Here is a 26,655-nt window from a genome sequence, read left to right as displayed (position 1 = left end):
GCATACAGAATAGGCTAAATTGCCTAAAGATTCAAGACTTAGTTCTGTCCGAATAGGGCTAGAGGTTAATCTGCCATTTTTTTGAGTAGCCCACTGGTCTCTGTTGGGCTGGTTGTGTTAGCATGTGTGTTCATCCGAGCCGACCCGCTATCTTCTACTGAGGCCTGTGGTCTTTAGATCCCAGCTTTTGAAGTGTCTGTTCTGGCAGGTCTATTCTGCTATAAGCACACACAGTGCGTTTCGATGGAAGCTGACGTGAATACAAATGTCTGTGGGACTCGTTTGAGATCAGAGAGCATCACGAGGTCTTTCCTTTTATCTGTAGCGTTCCTGCCATATATGTATTTTCTCTTTAACAGATATCCTGATAGTATATCCTCAAAAGCAGCTGCAGGAGCGTGAGTGGGCGACAGTTTGGGATTTAATTAGGGAATATTGTAGCTTCCCGTGGGAGACAGACTGAGATGATTGGAGGGTTGGGTGAGTAGAGGAAAGAGAAGTGGTTGGAGGCACTGTAGGGAGAGAGAGAGAGAGAGAGAGAGAATTAAGGGCAGGTTTTCTCATGTTGGGTTCATTCAAGGCTACAGTAAGAGAGAGATAGTGTGTGTGTGTGTGTGTGTGTGTGTGTGTGTGAACATGTGGAAGCGTAAAGTATCTTCAGCTTGTCTTGATGTTATCCATCATTCTCACCTCTGTGCTTCCTCGCACCCCTGGGTTTCATATTCGAGCCTGATCACAACCAGATATCTTTTTTCTCTTTCACACTCGCTCTCTCTCTTGCTCTATTTGTTTGTTTTAGTCATTCTTTCATTGTTTCTCTAGCTCTTGCGTTGTTTTCCCATGTGTGCACAATGTAATACAATCTAGATTTGGGCATTTTCTGAAGAAAATGTGAATTTTGCCTTGACTGTGGAAAAATAAAGATGCAAATATGATTCTAGAGTGTTTGTGGTGGTTGTGAGGGTGTTGCTAGTGCATTTCTAATTGGTTTGTAGCACGTTGGTTGCTATATAGGGTGTGCAAGGTGGTTGCTTATTAGTCCAAATCAAAAGATTTTAGTGACAATCTAAAGTCAGGTCAGTTCAGTCTGTGTTTTCAACATTGATAATAAAAAATGTTTCTTGTGCGGCAAATCAGCATCTTAGAATAATTCTGAAGGATCATGTGTCACTGAAGACTGGAGTAATGATGCTTAAAATTTGACTTGCATTTTAAAATAATAGAAGTTGCACTAATAATCAAAAAATAAAACAATTTGTTAATTATTAATATAATGTAAAATTAATATTATCTAAAAATATAAAATGTTAAATATTTAAATTTTAAAATAATTATATAATTTTAGTGTTTCAATGTAATTACATGTAACTATTTATTTCAAAAACATTTTGGATACACTTTATTATAAGGTGTCCTTGTTACTGTGTAGTTATACATTTAAGTACTGCGTAATATTAATTAACTACATGTACTTACTGTGTGGTTAGTGTTAGGATTAGGGTTTGGCTTAGGGTTACTTGCATGTAATTATGCATAATTTATTAGTATTATAATAGCAAGTAGGTTGCATGTAACGTGTAACAAGGACACCTGCAAATAAAGTGTTACCAACATTTCTCTAAATAAATCATACGGCAATGTAAATTGTTTTTAATAACATAGGCTATTTCACATTATGAATTTAATCCAACAGCAATTGTGTTATAAATTGTGTCTCTTAAAGGTTAGCGGTAGCAGTTAGCGATTTCTGAGAAATGCTGCTGTTATTTGAAATCACCAGACCAATCATACCCCTTCCAAAAAGGATCACATGCCTATCATGATAGCTCCACCCCTAAATTCACAAACATGCTATGCAACACAGGCAACTCCCACATTATACACGCCCCCTACTGGTGATTGGCTAGAAGTGCGATTTGGGGCTTAGTCCAATCTAGAAATCGCTTACTGCACCTTTAAGAAACACAATTTATGATTCAATTGCACCCTTTTCAGTTACAGTCATTGAGATTGTTAAGCTTATCATCTACCAGGGAAAAACATAAGTCTGATGGCTTGGAAAACTAATACATTTATATTTATGCATTTTGTGGACACTTTTATTCAAAGCAACTTACGTTGCATTCAGGGTATACATTGATCAGTTTATGCATTCCCTGGGAATCGAACCCATGACCTTGGTGTTGCTAGCGCCATGTTCTTCTGTTCTACAGTTTAATACTAACTATAAGCAACAGTAATAGTCATGTTTGCTTTAGAAAACAGCATCTGGATCTTTCTGTCCTTTCAGTAGCCGATTATATGAGCTCATTATAACGATTTTCAACCATCTTTATTCTCTCTTTTTATGTTTTCCTCACACTCACTTCTCTGTTCGTCTCTCCTTGCTTATTCCCTCTCTCTCAGCATTCTTCTTTTACTTCTGTCCATGAAGAGGCTCTCAGGGAGATGTGCTGCGGAGTTTGTGTTTGTGTGTGTGTGTGTGTGTATGTATACAATTCATTAAGCCCTGGAACAGTGACCTGAACTTCCTTTTCACCAGATACAAGGACCCCTCCACTGTATTCTGAGCTGAAAAGACACAAACAGACCTCGGCTTCTCTTGAATTCGCTTTCACTGAATGCCGTGTAGTCATAGTCTGTGCAATTTGTATTTGAGAGCTTGTTGTGAATAGCATTGTATGTGGGTTTGTGAGTTTCCCCAGCCTGATGAGACCTCATGGGAGTGCTGTAATTGCCGTCTGCAGCAGACCTGTTACCCGAGTTCAGAATCAACTGTGTCTCGTGTAGCCACAGTTGGCCACGCGCGTACAATATCACAAAACCACATATACCTGCTGTGTTGCAATTTTAATTCACCACCTGTCAAATCAGCCTTCATTGCATGCTACGGGTTATTGTATTTTTAGCTTTGACACTGTGGCATAATTGGATTTGTACACCTCTCAGGGGTAATGGGAATTGGGCTGGAGGGTTACGTCGAGGTAATAAACAAGTATTGACTGAAGGGAACGCCGGTCTGCAGTCGAAATCTGGACTGTCTCCCATCAGCCCCTTTCAACATACGTATTTAAATGATAATGTAAAATGTAAAAATATAAAATGTAATATTATCTAAAATATATAAAATGTATTACATTTAATTTTATTGTTTATATACATATACACATTAATTTATATAGAATTTATTGTTTTTAGATAATGTTATTATTGTTTTAGAAAATTATTTTTCAGATAATAGTTATTATATTATTTAAAATATTATTTTAGTTATATAATTTTTATGTATTTAAAATTTAATATGTAATTTATTAAAATATATACAAATACAATAATTAATACTGTTTTATTTCTTTTATATTTAAAAGTTTTGTAATAATAATTTATTTTTATTGCACTTTATTTACAGGTTTTATTTGTAGTTTTTGGACTTTTTCTGTAGCATTGATCTTTGATTTAAATGTGTTTATCTTACATGCTATGCCAAACACGTGTGGCCAATTACCAGTATCCTCACTAGGGTCAGGTATGTTGTTTGTTTATTTATTTCTTGTCTTTTCCATGTAGGAGTGTTTGCCTCACTGCACTAAGCTGCGAATAGTGATCAATTACTCAGCCATGAAGACAAATTCAACTGAACAAATAGTACAGCTCATTTATTAACCCCTCTGTTGTTTGTTTAGCTATTCATCCGCAAATACTTGCACAGTATGGGCACAAACAACACCACAGCATGACATGAAAACATTCACATGGGACAGACCATTTGCACAGCATTCTTATCTTGTGTTGTTGATGCTATTAAGCTAATTGAGTTAATTAACCCCTGGAGCTGTGATCAACCAGTGTTGTGAGCACCAGACATTAAGCCTATACATTTGACGCCAAATAACGCCTTAGTTTATGCAGCACTGCACATTGTAAATTTAATTGTGGGTTTCATGATTATATTGGCCTTGGTGAAGGTTAAATAGACAAACATAATCTCTGCTCCAAAACCTAGTGATCTGCTTTATTGTCTACTGATTATATAGGCAGCATCATAACTGAAATGGATATGCATGGGAGACTTGACTATCAGCTGATTCAAATAAGAGTTTAAACTAACAACATAATACTCTAAGAAGTATAAATATTCATACAAATATAAATCTAGGGTGAAATGTTGCATTTTTAATTATATCCTGAATAAAAAAGGTTAAATATTAAGTATAATAAATAAAAAAAAATATAATAAATATTTTTAATCTAATTAAGTACATAATAAACTGAATAATTAAATTAATTATTTTTGTCAAAATTTGAAGATAAAACATTTACAACGAGTAGCTTTTAAGGTTATTATAGTACAGGTGCTGGTCATATAATTAGAATATCATCAAAAAGTTGATTTATTTCACTAATTCCATTCAAAACGTGAAACTTGTATATTATATTCATTCATTACACACAGACTGATATATTTCAAATGTTTATTTCTTTTAATTTTGATGATTAGAGCTTACAGCTCATGAAAGTCAAAAATCAGTATCTCAAAATATTAGAATATTACTTAAGACCAATACAAAGAAAGGATTTTTAGAAATCTTGGTCAACTGAAAAGTATGAACATGAAAAGTATGAGCATGTACAGCACTCAATACTTAGTTGGGGCTCCTTTTGCCTGAATTACTGCAGCAATGCGGTGTGGCATGGAGTCGATCAGTCTGTGGCACTGCTCAGGTGTTATGAGAGCCCAGGTTGCTCTGATAGTGGCCTTCAGCTCATCTGCATTGTTGGGTCTGGTGTTTCTCATCTTCCTCTTGACAATACCCCATAGATTCTCTATGGGGTTCAGATCAGGCGAGTTTGCTGGCCAATCAAGCACAGTAACACTATGGTCATTGAACCAGCTTTTGGTACCTTGTGCACATTTTCCTACCCAAATTCTTCCTTCCAGTCAACTTTGCATTTAATATGCTTTGATACAGCACTCTGTAAACAGCCACACCTTTCAGTAATGACCTTCAGTGACTTACCCTCTTTGTGGAGGGTGTCAATGTTCGTCTTCTGGATCATTGCCAAGTCAGCAGTCTTCCCCATTATTGTGGTTTCAAAGAACAAGAGATACCCAGAATTTATACTGTAGGGATGTTCATTTATTCAAACTCAAATGTAAATATTCTAATATTTTGAGATACTGATTTTTGACTTTCATGAGCTGTAAGCTCTAATCATCAAAATTAAAAGAAATAAACATTTGAAATATATCAGTCTGTGTGTAATGAATGAATATAATATACAAGTTTCACTTTTTGAATGGAATTAGTGAAATAAATCAACTTTTTGATGATATTCTAATTATATGACCAGCACCTGTATTTGTTTTTAAAGGGTTAGTTCGCCCATTTAAGACATGAAGTTGTATGCAATCCTTACCAGCACTATAGTGCATACACACTGACCCACCCTTTAGTCACCTCCCTGGTCAGAGTTCTGGCCGCTGGAAGTTTTTCAAGATAGTACTCCCGGTTAGTTTCCGGGGCCTCAAAACCACGTTTTTACGTGAAAAAAGTATTTGCGTTTCAAAGCTTGAATAATTTACATCACAAAAAACACGCCTGACAAAATTCATACCTCAGTTTTAATCGGCACTATTTTCTTTCCATTTCTATCAATCCGCTCTGCTGTCAACGTCAACAGTGCGCACGTTCAGATCAGCTGTTGATGGCGCGACTCGCTGACAACATGTCTGACTACGAAACTTCTGATGACGAAACCAATTTTAGCACAATGTCAGACGGAACAGATGATGATGAAAGTAATTTTAGCACAACGCCAAAGGGATACCTTTACCTATACCTATACCTATACCTTTACCGTACAGTTTAGACATTGGATCATAAAGTTAGTAAATAGAGCTTACCCGTGGTACTGGTACAGCAAAACTCTTTAAAATCATTTTTTCTTTTTCCTCCTTGGTTGGGGATGTAATCGTCTTCGCTGAAGTGAGCACTGCACACGGAAATCCTTGATTCTCGATATTTTAGCTCCGCAGAGTAGCCGATGGCAACCAGCCAAAGCTGTCTCGTAGCTATATCCGAAACTGGAAAACGATGGAATCTGAACGGTGATCCCGGCACATTCTTGTGGTCACAGCCTGGGAATTTACAAGTTCGCACCATTGTTCATTTTCTACTTTTTATGTCGTTGTCATTCGATTGTGTAAACACTATGGAACAGCTGATCTGAACGCGTGCGCACTGTTGACGTTGACAGCAGCGGATTGATAGAAATGGAAAGAAAATAGTGCCGATTAAAACTGAGGTATGAATTTTGTCAGGCGCGTTTTTTGTGATGTAAATTATTCAAGCTTTGAAACGCAAATACTTTTTTCACGTAAAAACGCACAGTTTTGAGGCCCCGGAAACTAACCGGGAGTACTATCTTGAAAAACTTCCAGCGGCCAGAACTCTGACCAGGGAGGTGACTAAAGGGTGGGTCAGTGTGTATGCACTATAGTGCTGGTAAGGATTGCATACAACTTCATGTCTTAAATGGGCGAACTAACCCTTTAATGTTTTTGAATAGTTTTTTGCTTCACATTTTGTTTTCATCTTTGATAAACATCAGGGATATTCCTTACTGCTTTGTTTTTGTATTTTTAGTAGTTCCCTGTTCATGTGTTAATTTGACAGCCATTTTATCTACACTGTAAAAAAGATCCTGCGGTAAAACAGGCAACTGCGGTTACCAGATATTCACTGTAATTCAATATTCAGTGTATTTCTTTATTTGTTAGGTGTCTTGAAAGGCGCCTTACACAAGTGTATTTTCACTAATATACCAAGCTTCTATAATTTACCAAAATCTGATTTTTACCTTAAGATGTACTGACAACTACCATAATAATACATAATAATAAGTGGTACAACAGAAATCAAATGCAACACAAAACACCCTAAAGTACATTACAGATAACAACATTAATATAAAAAAAATATTATATTGAAAAATAAAATGTCATGTTTCACACAGATTTCTGGGAATGTCATTTTACTGTTGTTCACTGTAAATGATAATTCAAATTATAATTTACCGTTAATGCTAATTAATTTTTTTACCTCCAAAAACATAAACTTGACAGTATTTTAAAGCAGAAATACAATTTATAGTTAATCAGTGTAAGATTACAGTTAACCAGTTAATAGTTTTTTACCGTAGCAGTTTTCAGTAAAATGTAGAAACATTTTTAAAGTGTATATTTTTCAGTACTGAATGAAATATATTTATAGTAATTTCTCTTGCCTTATCTGCTGCATAGAATTTAGTTCATAGCAAGTCATTCTAGGAGCACTTTCATTGTTATGAATACATGCAGTGCTGCCTTATAATTTGGCCAAAATGAGTGTCAACGTGTGTAATATTGTTTTTGGAACATATTTTATGTGTACTATGATGCTGTCTAGTTAGACAGCTCACCAAGTTTTGGAACAGAGTCCCACATTAAGGTGCAAATCAGATGCCACATCTGTGCAGCGCTGCATACAACACACACACTTTCACCCGATGCCCCACAGCAGCTTTATGAGATTTCAATGAACGGGGCCATTTTATAGGGGTGACATTTATGATGGCCAGACAGCCGTGAGCCCGAGGGGGGCATCATTCATTAGACAGCGGTGGCCAGTCACCTCCTCGCGTCACACAGACACACTCACACACTTATTCAGAGCGGAGCGCTGGCAGAAAGCTACGTTTCTGCACTGAAAAACAAGCCAGAGGTGTAGGGTGTAGATTGGAGAGGGGGGGGGATGGGTGGAGAAGAGGGAAGAAAAGAGAAAAGCAGCAGAGAGATGGATAGGAGGACGACAGCAGCCTGACAGGAAGTCTGTCTTTCTCCAGGTGTGGAGGCTCTTTGAAGATGCTGCTGCTGCTGCATAGATTCGTACACACACACACACACACACAGAGTCCTGTAGCTCTACCCAATAAAACGTGTGTTGCACACACCCCTGCCTGCAGTTCTGTCCAATAATGCTGAACAATGTCGTATTGAAATTCATAGTGTGTGTTGTGGAGAGCTTTCCGCTCTTATTTCATCGGCATGCTCGAGCTGTGTGGAAATGTTCAATAATCGCGTCTCACTTAGGCAGTGTGTGTATGTTGTAAATCTACTTCGCTTCATTAGTATTCATGTGCATTGGTGCTGTATGTACAGTGTACACATATTTTTTAATGTTTGGATAGATATTGATAATGTATAACATCAGTGCGTAGCAACTCTAATCATTTTTGATCTTGTTTATCAGTATTAGGTTCACTTTTTAAAAAACTTATATTTGTTAATATTACAAAAATCATGTATATATTTGTAATTTAAATTTAAATTTTTTCAAATTAATTATTATTATAATTACATGTAAAATAATTTACATCATATATTTAAATCCATTAAGCATACACTGAAAAAAAATTATTCATTGAATTTACAAAAAAAAATTAAGGTAAGTGGTTGCAATCAATTTATTTTAGCTAATAAACAAATTTAGTTGACTAACTTTCAATATGTTTTTTTTTAAATAAATGTAGCTAAAATAAATTGTTTGCAACCACTTAACTTAAAAAATTTTGTATAATTTTTTTTTCAGTGAATTTGATCCTGTTTATAATAATTTATTTATAATAATATTACCCTGATTTGGTGCAATTGCATATTTATTAATATCGTTCAATATAAATATAGTAAAACAGTCATTGAATTCAATATGAAACTAAACAGAGCAGTCGTAAAGCTTTGTAGATCTCTAAACTTGTGCAGGCATTAAAGTATTATATTTTAGAGGTCGTTCACTGACCTTGAATGCATCATGGTCTGTCCATGAAACATATATGTGCTAGAACTCCATTTCCTTACAAATACCTGTGAATGCATCTGTTCTTTCTGTGCTTGCTAACAGTCTCAATCTGTACTGCATATGTTGACCTGCTGTAAACCCTCATCTCTGCTTTGGAAATGAAGGTCTCTCTCCCTCTCTCTCAACAGTCCTTGAACGATTAGTTTCTCACCTGAGGCTGTAAATTTGATTTAGTATTGTCACTACACTAGAGACGTGTACACTTCTATTGGTCTTTTATGAATTTAATGGGTAGGTAGGGCAGAACTGGAGCGGAATATAAAAGAAGGTTTTATTTCCTCCTCCACAGCCCCAGTAGAAACCTTGAAACTGAATGGTTATGAGGTAAATCAAGTGAAGAGCATCATTTTCCATTTAAACTTCACTTTTTTGTATTCTTCACTGTAATTTCATTTACCTCATGCAGCTGTGGCACGTCGTGCTATTGTCCTGAGACATGCTGAGGACTTCAAATTGTGCGTCAGTGTGTGTTTATGTGGAATTACACATTCAAAGTACCAAAGTCAAGACAATTTTCAGATATTAGAGTGCTACAGAAGCATGATTATATAAAAATTGCTTATCAATTTTCTAAACCAACATAACGTCAATGCAATATGTGCATATTGATTATTTGCACACTGAATAGTGTTTTCTTTCTTGCAAAACATTAACTTCATCTATTCATCCATTGCCTTTTCATTTCATCTAATTTTGTCGCATGCCTCCAAAAACTGTGTTGTTTCATGTCTGCCTACATCTTTAACACTTTTTTTTTTTTTAGTCAAGTGCTGCTGTTTCCAGTTGGAAATGCAAATTAAGTTATATTTAGTGATGTATTACACTGCTGTTCAAAAGTATGGGGTCGGTAAGATTTAAAAAGAAAATGTTTTGGAATGAAGCTCAACAAAAGCTGCATTTATTTGATCAAAAATAGAGTCACTTAGGAAAATTAACCATGGATTTATCACAGTAAAAGTGTAGTGACCATGCTTTTTTTTGGCTTATTGATTACCATTTGTATAACCACAGTTTTACTACAGTACAAATACCACAGTTAAACTATGGTTAGTGTAGCAAAACCATGGTTAATTTGTGGTTATCATGGTTTGACTATAGTAATCATGTTTTTTTGGTTTTATTTATAGTAAAACCATGGTTAAATTTCGTAAGGGGTAAAACAGTAATATTGTGAAATATTACAATTTAAAATAACTGTTTTCTATTTGAATGTATTTTAAAGTCATCAGTCATTTTTAAGTTAAAATGTTAAAAGATTAGCGACTTGATAAAACATGCTAGCAGTGTGTTAAATCATGCTAACGTTATGTTAAAACATGTTAGCGAAGTGTTAAAACATGGTAGCAACATGCTAATTCATGTTAGCAACATGTTAAAACGTTCGAAACATGCTAAAACATGTTAGCAATGTGCTAAAACGTGTTAGCAGCATGTAAAATCATGTCAGCAACATTTTAGCAATGTGCTAGAACATGTTAATAAGATTTGATTGACTTAAAATCTTCAAAGAAAAGTTATTTTGAACTTTCAAACAAGGCTTTGTCAAGCCAATATTGAAGTTTGTTTGCAAACTTTACTTATCTAGAAATAGAAATCTTAACATGTCTTTAGTGCCAGTTTTGACAAAACAACAACAACAAAATCTGGCTGACCCCAAATTTTGGAATGATAGTGTACGGTATATGCTGCATGACATCTAAAAATAGGAAAAAACCAAAACATTTTAATGCCTAACCCACTGACCCATTTTTTTAAAGCTTTTTGCTGTTTAGTTTTTTTTCACACTTTAGTTGGCAATTATGCCGATAGTATATGATGATGATGTGAAGATGACATCTTTGAGGGAATACTACTATTTATGCTCTTTTATAAATGGTATGAAAATGCAAACTATAAAAATTCTCCCAGATCATTTCAGCAGATCCATTAAAAATGGCACACTCATTTTTAAAAGAAATTCATAAATTTGCATTTTACATTTTGTATCTCGCAAGCAAATTCTCTACAGAATGTCTGGTCAAATTTTTTTGACATCAGAACTATTTTCTAAACTACTTGTAAATGGGGGTCTAGAGTACAGTATTAGTATGAGTTTTCTAAATAATAATAAATAATGTAAAAAAAGCAGGGATGGAGTTCAGATCAAGCTGAGCCAAGTGTAAAAGCAGCCTTATTTTACAGTAGAGTTGAACCATCTGTCTCTCTTTCTCTCCATTTCCTTTTTCTAACCCCTAACCTCTTGTCATGTAAATAAGTCTGATGTTCTTACTGCCCCGGACCAGCTGCTTCTGTGCATGTTTGTGTGTGTGTTTGGGCTCAGCTGTGGATGGAGGCAGGTGTCTAACCTCAGGGAAAGAGCGCAAGTGTCACTGATACATCACACACAGAAATACACTCAACCAGAGCATGACTAATAAAGCTATTTGTGCTTTCGCTCACCAATTACAACCTTTTTCTTCTGTCGCACATTCTCGGTCTCTCTGGCTGAGAAAGCACACCGTGGTGCGGTTCTGGCAGTGTGAGGTCTCCCGCTGTGTGTGTTTCTCTTTATTTATGAGTTTTGATGTAAAAGGGACAAATATCCCCATTCACGCTGCAGAGCTTAATCTGCTGTATAAACACAGTGGCGCTCTCATGTGTTTGCAATCAATATGCGTGCAGTAGAAGCACGCAGAGAGCGCTGTGCCTCTGGGATTCAAACCTGAGACCCCATAAAACAAGTGCAAAGTCTGTCTTTGATCCAAACACGGGCTTAACACCTAATAAGGGAATTGTCCTTGAATAAACTGAGCAGTTTTCCTGTACTAAAACCGAGGTCCTTAACAGGGCACTGCAGCTGCTTGAGGCTCAATATGGCACTGGACGCTGTGCTGAAAGGTTAATGCCTGAGTAAAGCCTGTGGCAATGATTTCTTCTATCGTAGTGCAAATTTGTTCTTGATCGCCCTGACAAAATCTGACAGTATCTGGCTTACAGTCCTGCAGTGTGAGCGAGAAACTGTCTATATGCTATCATTGTCCGTGCAACAGAAATATCTTGTAATTTATGGCATGTTATGATTGTACTATCAAAAATATAGCTAGACATGTCTAGACATACTCTCCTTAATAATATCCTTACTTGGATATTGGATATTTATCCGCAGATATTAAAGGTTACTCCACCCCAAAATGAAAATTTTGTCATTATCACTTACCCCCATGTCGTTCCAAACCCATAAAAGCTTTGTTTGTCTTCGGAACACAATTTAAGATATTTTGGATGAAAACCGGGAGGCTTGTGACTGTCCCATTGACTGCCAAACAATTAACACTGTCAAGGCCCAGAAAAGTATGAAAGACATCTGCCATCAGTGGTTCAACCGTAACATTATGAAGCTACGAGAATACTTTTTGTACGCAAAGAAAACAAAAATAACATCTTTGTTCAACAATTCATCTCCTCCGCGTCAGCGTAGAGCCATTTTGGAGAATATCCGCTGGACGCAAACAGTGTACGCTCTTCTGTGTCAGCCGCACCACACGGATACGTCTTCTACGTTTATTTACGCTTTGATTTGAACGAAAACAGCGTATTCTGTAAATTTTATAGTGCATAGTGCTTTTCACAATACATATTGTTTCAAAGATGCTTCACAAGAAGTGTTTTTTTTCAATGGTACAGTCAGGAAGTAATGAGTGATGAGTGTGTCAGACTAATATCAGTATGTCAGTAATATGCAGCTATAATGTATTGCAGGTTACGTGGTTAATTAACATAATGTGTTTAGTTACGTAGACATAATGATCTTATTGACTATGATGATTACAGCTTGGGATCATAATGATTACAATTTAATCATTTGGCAGTTTTGTTGACTGTTGATCCAAGGCAGGTGTCATCCAAAGTTGAAGGTAGAAACAAGAAATCAAAAGCTGGATTATATCCTTTAGGATTGCAGGTTGAATTGAGTTACTGTGCAGATGTAGCAGAGCTGTGTGTGTTTGTGCATGAAAAAAAAAAATTTTTCTTGAAAAAGTATAAAATATTTATTGAAAAGTGCACATTTAATCATTAATCATACCCATCTAATCATTCAAATCTGTGAGTACTCTTTGAGCTGTAGTTTTCAACAATCAAACCAGCATCTTAGAGGTTCCTAATTCCTTTAAAAAGTTTTAGATTAATAACTGTCATAGTTTGTAAATAGTTATTTTTAATTTTAATAATTAGTTTTTAAGTTTTTATATTTAAAATTTTTTTTTAAAATATGTAAATATAAATTTTTTTTGTTTTGTTTTTATTTTAGTTCTTATTTGCAGTATAATTGTGTAAAAAAATTATAATATCAGCTAATAATTAGTTATTGGCAATAACATGAAAATAATTATAATAAATTTGTAATAATAATTATATAATATAAAAATAAATAATTAAATTTATCAGCGTCAGCCACCAGAAGTTCAATATTGGTGCATTCTATTTTTAATTTTTTTTTTTTAAATTGTCAATAATATCAGAACCTCAGCATTCAGTACTTGTTGCTGCTGCTTTTCTCTAGTGCTGTCAAACAATTAATCGCATCCAAAATAAAAGTTTTTGTATATGTAATATGTGTGTGTAAATACACACATACAGTAGGCCTATATATTTTGAAAATATTTACATGTATTCACATGTATATATTTATATAATTTATAATATATATATAAATATATTTAATATACAAATATAACATATTTTTCTTAAATATACTGTACACATGCATGTGTGTGTATTTATATATACATATATTATGTAAACAAAAACTTTTATTTTGGATGCGATTAATCGCGATTAATCGTTTGACAACACTACTTTTCTCAATAGAACATTCCAGACCTCAGAGTCTGGAGGCCACCTACATTGAATTACCTTTCCAGCATTACTCTTCTACACAGCAGACACACAGCTACCTGCCTTCAGTACATAGATCAGTAACATGTGAGCAGTGGTTTTAATTAATCACATGATGAGGCTGAAAGTGTGGCCAGATTTACGCTTCAGAGACAGAGTGCATCTGTGTGTGAGAGACTCAGACAATGCATATACACAGTGCGTGTGAGTAAATAGTTGTATGACACCTTAAACATGGCAACATGACAAAAAATATAATGTGAACTGGGTGGTCATCTTCGGTCATGATGGTTTAACAAAATATGTAAATTGTTACTTTTCAAGTGGAGTAAACGTTTGGATCCACAAACTGTCTTGACAGCACATTTGTTCTCGATTACACTAGAAATCACATCTGAACTTAACAAAAAGCTTGTACACATCAACAGATTTGTCATTGCTTTGCTTTTTGCTTGTCATTGCCGTGGGTTGTTGGGTGCTTTAGGGGCCTGTAACAGCATGTGGAGCTGTGCTTAGTGTAGCATGTCACATTCGCTGCCCAGCGGTACAGTTTTTAGTCAACACTGTCCAGACTTCCCACTGTGCCACTCTACTTTCTACAACACTGAAAGAGAGACACTGTATTTTCTTTACTCTTCGTCAAGAGTTTCTTTTTTCCTTTTTTTAAACACTTTTGAACTGGTAAGAAGCATGTCTCTCAAATTGTCTTTCTAGGTTGTCACTGGTCTTACAGGGTTTCTGGGTGCTGTTGTGAATGATGTCCTATTTTCTGGGTTGTTTTGTACAGTATCTATGTTTGGACTCACGCTGCATGTGTGTGTTTGGTTGTCTGATTTCATCTGAGGTTCTCACTGTTTGATTTCATCTCTTCAGAGAGCTCCTGCTACTTATTCTTTGATTTCAGTTTTGTCAAAATTATTTTTTGACAGATTATTAGCTGCTTTGTGTTCATGTGAGATAGGCCTGTTTATTTCATATTCATTCACTCACTTGCTTTTTTAGACTCAGAGTTAGGTACCTAATTATCAACTTTTTTGTGAAGATTCTCCTAGAATTTCTTAGAAATAAAAATAGACTCAAATGAGACAATTGACAAGAGCCATAGAGCTACAAAATGTGGATAGCAGGCACCTCAACTTTCACTTGAAAGTGTTGAAGACTTGATTTAATTTCAGACTTCGGTAAAAGGAAATCTGAGCAAAGTTTGAGATGCTTATGAAATCTCTCTTGTCTTGTGACTTTTATCTCAAGAGAAAAAGCAAGGGATTGAGATATATCAGTAACCAGTTTTTATATTTATATATTTTTTTGTTTTAATTACATTTTTGTCCAATTTAATACCGTTATGTGCTTTTGTTTTGTAATAAATATGGTAACACTTTACAATAAGGTTAATTAGTTAAACATTAGTTAATGTATTAACTAACATGAACTAACCATGAGCAATACATTTGTTACTGGATTTACTAATCTTCGCTAACGTTAGTTAATAAAAATACAGATGTTCATTGTTAGTTCATGTTAGTTCACAGTGCATTACCTAATGTTAACAAGATTTTAATAATGTATTAGTAAATGTTGAAATTAACATTAACAAACATTAATAAACGCTGTATAAGTGCAGTTCATTATTAGTTCATGTTAACTAATGTAGTTAACTAATGAACCTTATTGTAAAGTGTTACCATAAATATTTATATTTAGAACTATGTAAAAATGTATTTGTTTTAGTAATTTTAGTACTTCAACTTTGCAATGCATGCAAACTTTGGAAAAATAATATTTATGGCACTCAGACAGGTATGTTCAATGCAGTTGTTTTGACCGAAGTAAACAAGATTCATCTCTAGTTTCAACATTATTTGTTCTTCAGACATTACTCTTTAAAAGAAAAAAAAAAGTATCATATTTTTGCAAATTGACCCTCATTTTTTACCACTGAGAATATGTACATTTTAACAATTTTCTCCCGAAGCCATATTCAAATTTCAATATCTCTGGAACCGAACTATATAGGGCCTTAAAAATGAAGATGCCAAAAGGAAAGTTTGTTAGGGCCAAATATCTAAAAGGGCATTAAGATATATTTGATACTTCTTGAGTTACAGGCACGCAAACTTTGGAGAAAAAACTTGAAAAGTGCTGTTTCCTCATTTTTGAATGGTCACCATTGGCACATAATGCAACAAAGACTGCTAAAGTCAACAGATTTTACTAACAGAGTTACCAATCTCTGTGTAAAAATAATATTATGATGCTGCCATCTTTCTGAAATCGTTTTTTTTTTTACCCCCCTGTAATTTGGCTCTGAATCTCAGATGAAAATTGCCATTTTGACCCCCCTCTACAAAATAGTGGATTATTCAGTCAGTATTCATCCATGACATTTAATATTTTGGCTTACATTATGATACATGTCTGTCTTTCTCCAAAAAAAGATATTACCAAAATCAAAAATTTGAGCCGGGGACCTCTGGTTGAGTTGACATGGAATGACCCTATAGTTTTTGTGTATTTGAAAAGAATAGTATGTCATTTTAACATCTTCCAATTATCTGTAGACTTAAACAAAAGTCTCCATTTGCTTTCCATTTAGCTTCATTGCTATCAATGAGAAGCAATATCTTCTGACATTTTGATTGGTCTCATGTGGGCGACTCAATGTCTTAATGTTCTCTGCTGATATAATTTGTTTTATTTTGTTGCCTGCTTCCTCTTAAGAGTTGCAGCAGAAAGCAGACACTCGGTCTGGTCTGCAGGTCTGGTGTTCATACATGTCTTGCTTCTTGCGTAGTCTGTCTGGCTAGTCAGAAAGGCTGTGGTCTGGTTTAAAAAACATTTGGTGGCAGACAAATGGTGGATTACAGGTGTAATCTGTCCCAGGCTGGCGACCAAGAGCGATGTCTAAGAAAGCCAAGACCAGCTGGCCTGAATGCAAACAGAGCTCCCTCCTGCCAAGCGCCTGGGCCGGATTAACAAACAATGAAGCAATGACTCTGGATGTGTGCTGACTTTCTTATTGGATCCAAGCTGGTAATGTAATACAATGGGATTCCAAGGGGGAATAGTGTTCAGGGGTCAAAGGTGACGGCAGTACATCTATCCAAGTTGTTTACATATTGCTATGAATTTTATGTGTTAATAGTTAATATATGTGTGCATGAAAGTTATTTAGTCAATTATTTATTAGAATTTAGTTGATTTTTAATTAGGTCTTATGCAAATATTATGCAAAAGTATGCAAATTAAGCTGTTAGTCTATAATTACAAAGTATTTCATTGTACCGCCCTCAAAGTAATTTTATCTGGAACCTAAAATGAAGCCACATTAATGAAAAATTTAAGGCATTTTTTGATGAATATTGAATAGACCGATAAACTCACTATTGCTATTTTCAACCGGTGCAGTGCCAGCTAACCAAGGTGTTTATCTTCGGTATGGCTGTTTAGGTATGGGGAGAAAATTGGCCATCATTATGGTCTTCATTTGACAATAAAGCATCAATTTGGCTAGTCGCAGTGTCATGATTTGGCCAGGTTGTGGTGATTTGGCTTCTGCACTGTTATTTTGCAATGGTTAATAATTAGTATCTCATGCAGCTATATTATCACAGATGACAGCAGAACAGCTGAGCTGCTGATAAGTGTCAAGGCGTGAAGGACAGATTAAACAAGGACCCTGTCTCTGTATTGTAACAACACTGAGCTTTTTGTGTGGTATCCTTTGTCAGATTTGCATAAACCAGAAATTCTGTGCTGAAGACTTTGATTATGTTGTATATGGTAACTACTCTTAGTATTTCACTTTTAGTATTTTTTTAGTATTAGAGTATTTGACACCATTTTTAGTATTTCTTTTTCTTTTTGTTTCTTAGTATTTAATTTGACTCCATCTCTAATTATTGGCTCTCTCTCAAGTACTATGTAAATACATATGCATATACATATTAATATATTATATATATATTAATACAGCTGTATATATAAAGTAAATAATGCACAAATCTGTACATAAATCTTCTGTTCCAGATTCATACACATCATTATTATTTATTGCTAAGTCTTGCTTATTTAAATGTTTCTGTTCTCATGTCAGATATGTATGTATGCATGTATGTACCAAGAGCTCCTTAAAAAACCACAACAAATTCCTTGTGTGTTTGCGCACACTTGGCGAATAAACCTAATTCTGATTCTGACACAAATGAATGTCAATTTGTGGGGATGGAAGCACAGTCTATTCAAAGTGTCATTTTATTGTGAATATGTTCAATACTTGACTCTGATTGGTTGACAGACATTCAGAGGTGTAGAATTGTCCATAGCTGCATAACTGTGAAGTATTTCTAGGTTTGTTTACTGTCTTGTGGTTCCAAATTATTTCATCACATTCTTTCCAAATTAATAGACCCTTTTTCTGTAGGCGGGGCTTCACTAACGCTAGCTATGAAGTTTGTTTACCTTGTTTTTTTAACAATGGCTGGAGAAAATCTGATTTTACCTGCATATGTAAGGTCACTCACTGTGCAGGACCATTATTGTTACTTAAATAAGTTAACTTTAACAGACAAAGTCAGATTGGCCGACCCTCTGCTCATGGATGGACGATCTGACAGGATTAATGTTACCTCCGATTGAGTGACTCGTTAGAGAAACCTAACCAGTAGTAAAGAGAAACTCACCTGTGTCTATCTAGTCATGAAGATGTACATATATTTCAACTTTAGCAAGCTATTTTTACAGCTAACGTTACGTGAGAGTGAACTGGGCCAAAATACAAAAAGTTCAATGTGATGATATATTATTTGAAGATGTATGTATCATGGCCAAATAGTTATTTTAAAGTATATACATCCTGTAAATTATGTAAGTTAAATTTACAATACTTTACATACAGTACATTTAAAGGAAGATGTGAATAGTTTCTAGAAATAAAAATTCCATAAATTAATTTTGAACTTTCTGTATTTGAATATTCTTTCTTACTGAGTTCTTAGAAAGTCCAGCCACTATCAATCACAACAATTACAGATGATTAAGCATATACATCGTCAGTTTGTTGTTTTACACACATGCACACAGACATTATTTCATAGTTGTGAGATGCATAAGAAATCTTTAGACACGTAACACAAACCATAATCCATAACAACAAAAGACAATACTTTATTTAACCTTTTTTGATAAGAAGTGTGTGCTGCAAACGAGAGCATTTTTGACGATAGTTTCTGTCCAGTCCGCTCGTTTTATCTCGTTTAAACACAGCTGGCGTCGTTTTTTTTGTCTGGGAGTGGCAGCAGGTATGCGTTAAAATTTCAAATTGGAGCCTGTACTACATAGATTCTTGCATCCAACATCACAACAAGATGATATTTTAAGCTCCTTATGTAGCCGAATCTGCGCTGGTTTGAATGGGCCGCCTCCAGTTTTCCCTTTGTTTTGCCTCCAGCTAGCACGGTGACGTAATCGTGACGTCGGCGCAAAAAGGGTCTATAACAGTAGCATGTTCTGCTTTAATCACAATAATAATCAGCGCTTTAAAAAGGCAGAGTAGTTTTACACACAAGAACTTTCTAGAAGCAAAAACCTGAAAAATATCATGGTGTTCCATGTGTGACAGAACACCAAAGATGTTTAGCTGCACTCTTTCATATAGTGAAAGTGGACCGGGACCAAAACGAGCAACCTCAAAACAGAGGGTCTATCATCTCTCTCTCTCTCTCTCAAAACTCGTGCTTATCAAGGTCACCATTCACTTTCATTATATTTACATTCTGCTATAAATTTCTTATTTTGTGTTACATGAAAAAAGTCACACGGGTTTACAAACAACATGAGGCTAAATAATGACAGAACTGTTCTTTTAATTAACAACTAATCATCAATTAATTTTTAGGATGAATAATTGATAATGAAAAATTAATCATGTAGTTTGACACACAAAACACAATGTACTTCCATCCCCCACAACTACAGTATTATGGACTTTTTTATATAATTAATTAATTATTAAATATTAATGATTAATATTACAAAATTAGTAATAATAAATTATACATTTTAAATTAATGATAAAATAGATTAAGAATATATATATATCTATATATCTATACACACACACAAATATATATATATATATATATATATATATATATATATATATGCATATACAAACACACACACATATACTGTACATATGTGTGTGTGTGTGTGTATATATATATATATATATATATATATATATATATTATTAATTTATTTTTATCATTAATTTAAAATGTATAATTTATTATTACTAATTTAGTAATATTTTAATCATTAATTACTATTTAATTATTAATTATATAAGGCAATGAAACACTACAAAGGGAAAAGTCCATAATACTGTAGTGTGTATGTGTATATATAATATTTATATATGTGTGTGTCCATAAAAAAACAGTAGTATTTTATTACAGTTTGAATTATTTATATATTTAAATATTTTAATCTATTAATTTTGATAGATAGATATTATACTTAATTAGAATTTATTATTTTCAATTTGCATTCACAGACTCTTTCTCCTCAGCCTTTGCCTGTGCTTCAACCCTCTTTAAGAAACGTTAAACGCTTTAAACAATATTGTTTGTCTTTGTGAGTTTTGAAAAGCCTCTGGCTGATCTGCGTACTGTGGGGGCAAGTGAGAGCGACTGGTTGTGTGTTCAGACTCGCTGGTCTCTGCGTGATATGTTCAGAGAGGACGCGCTGCTTCATTTCGTATGCCTCCTTTTGAAACGACAGCGCTTTCTCTGTTAACTTCCTCCCCTCTCAGGTTCCCTTCTAAAACATTATTAGTTCGCTCTCTCTCGCCTGCCCTCACGCTACCTGCTGCGGAGACTTTTGTTGCCGAAAGTGCGGTTGCCACGGTAACGCACCACCAACAGATGCTAGACACCTTTCCCCCCTCAGCCTTCACTCTTGAGCTTTTTCACAAGGAATGCCATGATTCTAACAAGTGCATAAATAAAACTGGGTTAAAAGGGAGTGTGGCAGAGGGAGTCTGTGTGTGCTGTAAAAGAGCAACTCCACCTCATGAACTCATGAGCCCAATTAGCATTCATTATCACCCCTCGTTACTGCCGCACACACTCTAATTTTAACCATTGGCTGCGTTCAATAATGCCGTGATTATACTAAAGGAGCAGTGAAGGACATTTTCATTTGTTTCTCCCACGGCCGTAACAGCTAGCTGGCAACAAGCAGCCTCTGTTTTGTATGAGGGATCTGCCCACTTTTAATGGGACAAGGTCACTTGAGCTTTAGGCTCACAGGAACTCAGAAGTAACCGTCAACAGGTTCTGCTGACTGTTTAAAATGTTTGTGATCTTTGTAGTCAGCATTAAATGCTGGCAGTACATTGGGCCTGCAGTTATAGTTTAAATTCACATCATGTCCTTCCCTTTTCTCGTCCTTCCTCAACATGCCCTTCAGTCTAATGAAGGCTAGAGAGGAGGAGGGTAGTGATGGGGCACGATGGTCAGCTAGTCATTCAACCACCAACTAGATGATTTTTAAAATTCATATATATATTCTTTAATATTCTTATATATTCTGTTAGACAGTTTACAAGGTCAAAACTGCTCTGAAAAGTGTATTTCCATCCCTTTAAAGCTTTCTTTTTTGACATTTTTTATTGAATAAACATCAAAATTATTCAAATGCAAATAATGCATACAATAACAAATTACGCATACAATAAAACCATACAAAAATAAAAATAAAAAGGTATGAAACAGCTACAAAAAATAAATTTAAAATATAAAAATCTAGTCTACATTTTTAGTCTGCATAAATATATAAAATAAATGTTTTCTAAAGCTTACAAACTCACAAACAAGTCACAAAAGTGTCCCTAAAACAGTCGTACTTCATTCAACAAATTTTATTAGTAACACTGCTTTTATAAATGTGAAATTTGGTTAAAAATATATGTACTGATAATAATTAAATACTCCAGTCAACAAATTTGTATTATTAAAATTGCATTTATGACTGAAATTTGGTCAAAATATAAATAATTAAATATTTCAGTCAAAAACTATTATAAGTAAAGTTGCATTTATGACTAAAATGTGGTAAAAAAAAATTATGTAAATAATTAAATACTTCAGTCAACAAATGTTATTAGTAACATTGTATATGTATATATATATATATATATATATATATATATATATATATATATATACACACACTGTATATATATATATATATATATATATATATATATATATATATATATATATATATATATATATACAGTCATGTGAAAAGTTAGGACACCCTATTGAATTCCATGGTTTTCTTTATCAGGACATAATAAAAAAATAACTGGTTCTTTCCACGTCTTAAAATTTGGACAATAAAACCTCAGATAAACAACAACACATGACATATTGCACCGTGTCATTGTTTATTTAACAAAAATAAAGCCAAAACGGAAAAGCGGTTTGATTAACTGATCATCAGTAAGTGTCAGCACCTCTATAAAAGCAGATGTTTTGGCAGTTTGCTGGTCTGGAGCCTTCTGGTGTGTGTTACAACAATGCCAAAGAGGAAAGACACCAGCAGTGATCTTAGAGAAGCAATTGTTGCTGCCTTCAATCTGGGAAGAGTAATAAGGCCGTTTGCAAACAATCTTAAGTCCATCATTCAAAACAGACACCAATCCTCCCAGGAGTGGACATCCCAGCAAATTCACCCCAAGATCAGACCATGTTACGCTCAGAGAAATGGCAGAAGTTAAGAACTTCACCGCAGGCTCTACAGGCCTCAGTTAACATGTTAAATTATAAAGTTCATGACAGTACAGTTAGAAAAATATGGGACAAGTATGGCATGTTTGGAAGGCTTGCCAGAGGAAAGCTTCTTCTATCTAAAAAAGCATGGAAGCACGATTTAGGTTTGCAAAGTTGCATCTGAACAAAAACCGTAGTCTTCTAGAACAATGACCTTTGAACAGATGAGACCAAAGTGGAGATTTTTGGCCATAATGCACAGCAGCACGTTTGGTGAAAACCTAACGAGCATATCAGCACAAACACCTCATACCAAAAGTCACGCATGCTGGTGGAGGGATGATGATTTTGGGCTTGATCTGGGCACAGTCATCAAGTCGACCATGAACTCCTCTGTATACCAAAGTATTCTAGAGTCAAATGTGAGGACATCCATCTGACAGTTAAAGCTTGGCAAGGATTGGGTCATGCAACACGACAATGATCCCAAGCACACCAGCAGATCTACAACAGAACGGCTGAAAAGAAAAGAATCAAGGTTCTGCAATAGACCAGTCATAGACCTCATCCTGACTGAAATCATGTGGTGAGAGCTGTGCATAAACAAATGCCCACAAACCTCAATAAACTGGAGCAACGCTGTAAAGAAGAGTGGGCTAAAATTCCTCCAGAATGATGTGAGAGACTGATAAAGTCATACAGTAAATGATTACTTCAAGTTATTGCTGCTAAAAGTGGATCTACAGGCAACTGAATCATAGGGTGTCTTAACTTTGTCAGACATGGCTTTACCATCTTGGCTTTATTTTTGTTAAATAAATAATGACACTGTGTGATAATGTGATATTGTTCATCTTAGGCTTAATTTCCAAATTTTAAGACTTTCCAAGGACCAGATAATTTTTTTTATTATCTCCTGATATAGAAAACCATGGAATTCAATAGGGTGTCCTAACTTGTTCACATGACTGTATATATATATATATATATATATATATATATATATATGAATAAGTATAATGCCAATACAGTTTATATTTATAACGTTTTTTGTTTTTTTTTTAAATAATGACTTGCTGGACCTTTCACCATAAATATTCAGACAAACATCTTTGACCATCCCATCACGTGTACGCATGTTATGTGAACAACCATCAAAAAACATTTCAGATTTGGGTCAGATGAATCCGAAACATTATGCAGGGCTTCCTTAAGACCAGTTAGTAAACTAATTGTTCAAGTGGCCCATTGACATTTGTAAACCTTTCATTGTGGAAGTTCTTTTCATATTTGTATTGTTGAATGGAAGGGTGTCTGTTTAATGGAACTCCACAGTATTTTGCAAATAGCAAGTTAAAATAGATGAATGTCATTAAGGGGCATTTATCCTCTCCTCTTCTTTGGTATAATGTGGTGGAGTAATAAAGAAGGAGAGAGAATTGTCGAGGCCAGGAGGACATGCTGGATTGCTCTTGTCTCTTCTGCCCTGCAGTTTAATCAGTCAACAGTAATTCAATTAGCTTGCATTACTGCAGGAGAAGGTGAATGAGAGAAAGAAAGGCAAAAAATGAGTGCGATGAATAGGGTCCTTCTATCACATTGTTCATAATGATCCACAAGTATCATTCAGTTACAGAAATGAAAGGCATTTATTTTCCTGAAGTAATTTATGCAGAAGAGCTTATCTGAGATTGTGTTTTGTGACATTTGTTCCCTTCAGTCATTGTGAGGCATTAAATGAAACCGTTTAGGCTTTAATTGAGTCCTGAGACGCTGCTATTGTGTCACGATTATCGCTAATCACAGCGCAGTCACTGAAACACCTGATAGGATTGTATGGTCAACATGTACAGTTGGGAATAATTTAAATTCCTGTATGATAGAGAGAGGATGTGTTCTGAATGTGATGCTAACAAAGTACAAGACAAGTACATCCTAATTACTATTTTATTTAAACAAGTAGGCTGTTATTATCTGGGTAATTAATGCATATTGAAAGCTCTCAGTTTTATGGTTCTGAACATGATCTAGACTAAGAAGAGTATTGTTAGATAAATATGAAAGTGACCTTAAGATGTCATGTTGGACTGACTATCATAAGTGTGGATTATCATTAACTTGGGTGTGATTACAGTAAGTCGGCAGTCATAAGGAAATAACTGACAGTTTCTTTTCAAAAGTGTTCAAAGTTCAGCCGTGTTGAGTGTGATTGGTTCTGTGGTGAAATTCAAACTCACAGGTGATAGATTTACAGTAGTCATAACCGATGACCTCATCTGTGTACGCTGTACACTCTCTCTCTGAAGAAATCTGATCCGTACATCCGCTACATATCCTGGAGATTTTGATCATAGGTAAGCCAGTGTTTGCTTTAGCTATTTCTTCTATTGTCTGCAAGTTTTTAATACCTCCTTCTGAACTTTGTGCTGGCCACAATATATAATTTTAAATCAGTTTGATGCTTACAATCGTTGTTGTAATGCCTATGCTCAGGTATGATTTTTAGCCTCTAAAATTGTGTATTTTGTGAACAGTTTCAATTTAAAATCACATCGTATGGTCTGCAAGTTTTTATTGCTGGTCAATGGAAAAATTTGACAAAAGACCTTTATTCTGTCTCTTGGTATGTGTTTGTAAAATATTTTGGTATAAAAAGGTTTAAGAATTGAATTAGATGCTTTTCAGCTGCAAATACTGTAGGAAAGTGGGGTTTGTGTTTTTTTTTTTTTTGTCTGATAGATACAGTGAAGTGAAAAAAAAAATGACGATCTGTTGAAAATAACAAAATGCAGTAAATGCACGCACAGTATGTGTGTGTATATATATATATATATATATATATATATATATATATATGCAATAAAAATAAGCACTTTTACTGCATGTTTGCAGAAATGCATGCAATCTCTCTCTCTCTCTCTCTCTCTTTATATATATATATATATATATATGTGTGTGTGTATGTGCTGTCAAACGATTAATCGCGATTAACCACATCCAAAATAAAAGTTTTTGTTCACATAATATATGTGTGCGTACTGTGTATATTTATTATGTATATGTACATGTATGTATATATTTAAGAAAAATATGCTATGTTTGTATATTAAATATATAAAATATAGTAATATAAATATATAAATGCATATACATGTAAATATTTTCAAAATATATACTGTATGTGTGTGTATTTATAGATACATAATAAATAAATACAGTACACATACATATAGTATGTGAACTAAATTTTTTATTTTGGATGCGATTAATTGCGATTAATCGTTTGACAGCACAAGAGATCAGAGACCGTTCCTTCATCCAGAATCACTCCAGACCCTTTAGATTCACAGCTCCATGTTGGTGCTTCTTCTCTTCAGTTCACCCACTCATTTTCTGCAGGGTTCAGGTCAGAGGACTGGAATGGCCAGCAGAAGCTTGGTTTTGTGCTCAGTGACCCATTTTTGTGTTGTTTTTGAGGTTTGTGTTTGGATTATTGTACGGTTGGAAGTAGGGATGCAACGATATCATTTTTTCAAATCTGCTTCGATCCGATCCAGAAAATTCTGAGTATCGGCCAATTCCGATCCGATACCAGCGCAGTGTTTTTTTTAAAATCAATGTAGAATTTCTATACTTCTGTGTCACTCTTTTGTGTGTTAAACACAATCTACTAGACAACTTAATTTGAATGAAAAATAATATAAAAAAAAAATAGGGGTTGTTTACACCTTTTCACTTGCATTTTGCATTTTGCAACATGCATTTTGTAAAATAAATCCGGTCGCTTAAACCACTTCAGGAGGTGGTCTGGGCCGCATTCCAGACGAAACTGGACATGTATAAATGCATCTGGTTGTTGTTGGATAGAGAAGTTCAAAGCACAAATGAAAGAGATATTGATGCGTAGCTTATTAAATCTTGCGGTAGTTTATTGAACCTTTTCTTTTAACAGTTTTAAATTTTAGTTATTGTGTGCTCTTGGAGAGAGTTTAGTCGTCTTGACTGTCGTAACCGAACGTGACACGCAGTTTGAATGCTGAACGGAGGATGACAGAGACGCAGCAGAGAGAAGAGTTTACATGAACTTGAGTTTAACGACTTAA

At 34.7% G+C, this 26,655-nt stretch overlaps 1 protein-coding gene across 5 annotated transcripts in view; it reads left to right on the top strand.

The window, feature by feature from the left end:
- The window catches only part of nav2a (neuron navigator 2a), a 211,600-nt gene that overhangs the window by 31,645 nt on the left and 153,300 nt on the right, over positions 1-26,655 (top strand). The window lies entirely within an intron of this gene.

Source organism: Onychostoma macrolepis, chromosome 07 (genome assembly GCF_012432095.1).
Source record: "Onychostoma macrolepis isolate SWU-2019 chromosome 07, ASM1243209v1, whole genome shotgun sequence".
Classification (NCBI taxonomy): Eukaryota; Metazoa; Chordata; class Actinopteri; order Cypriniformes; family Cyprinidae; genus Onychostoma; species Onychostoma macrolepis.
Note: the sequence above shows the minus strand (reverse complement) of the source record. Positions and strands in the feature narration are given on the sequence as shown.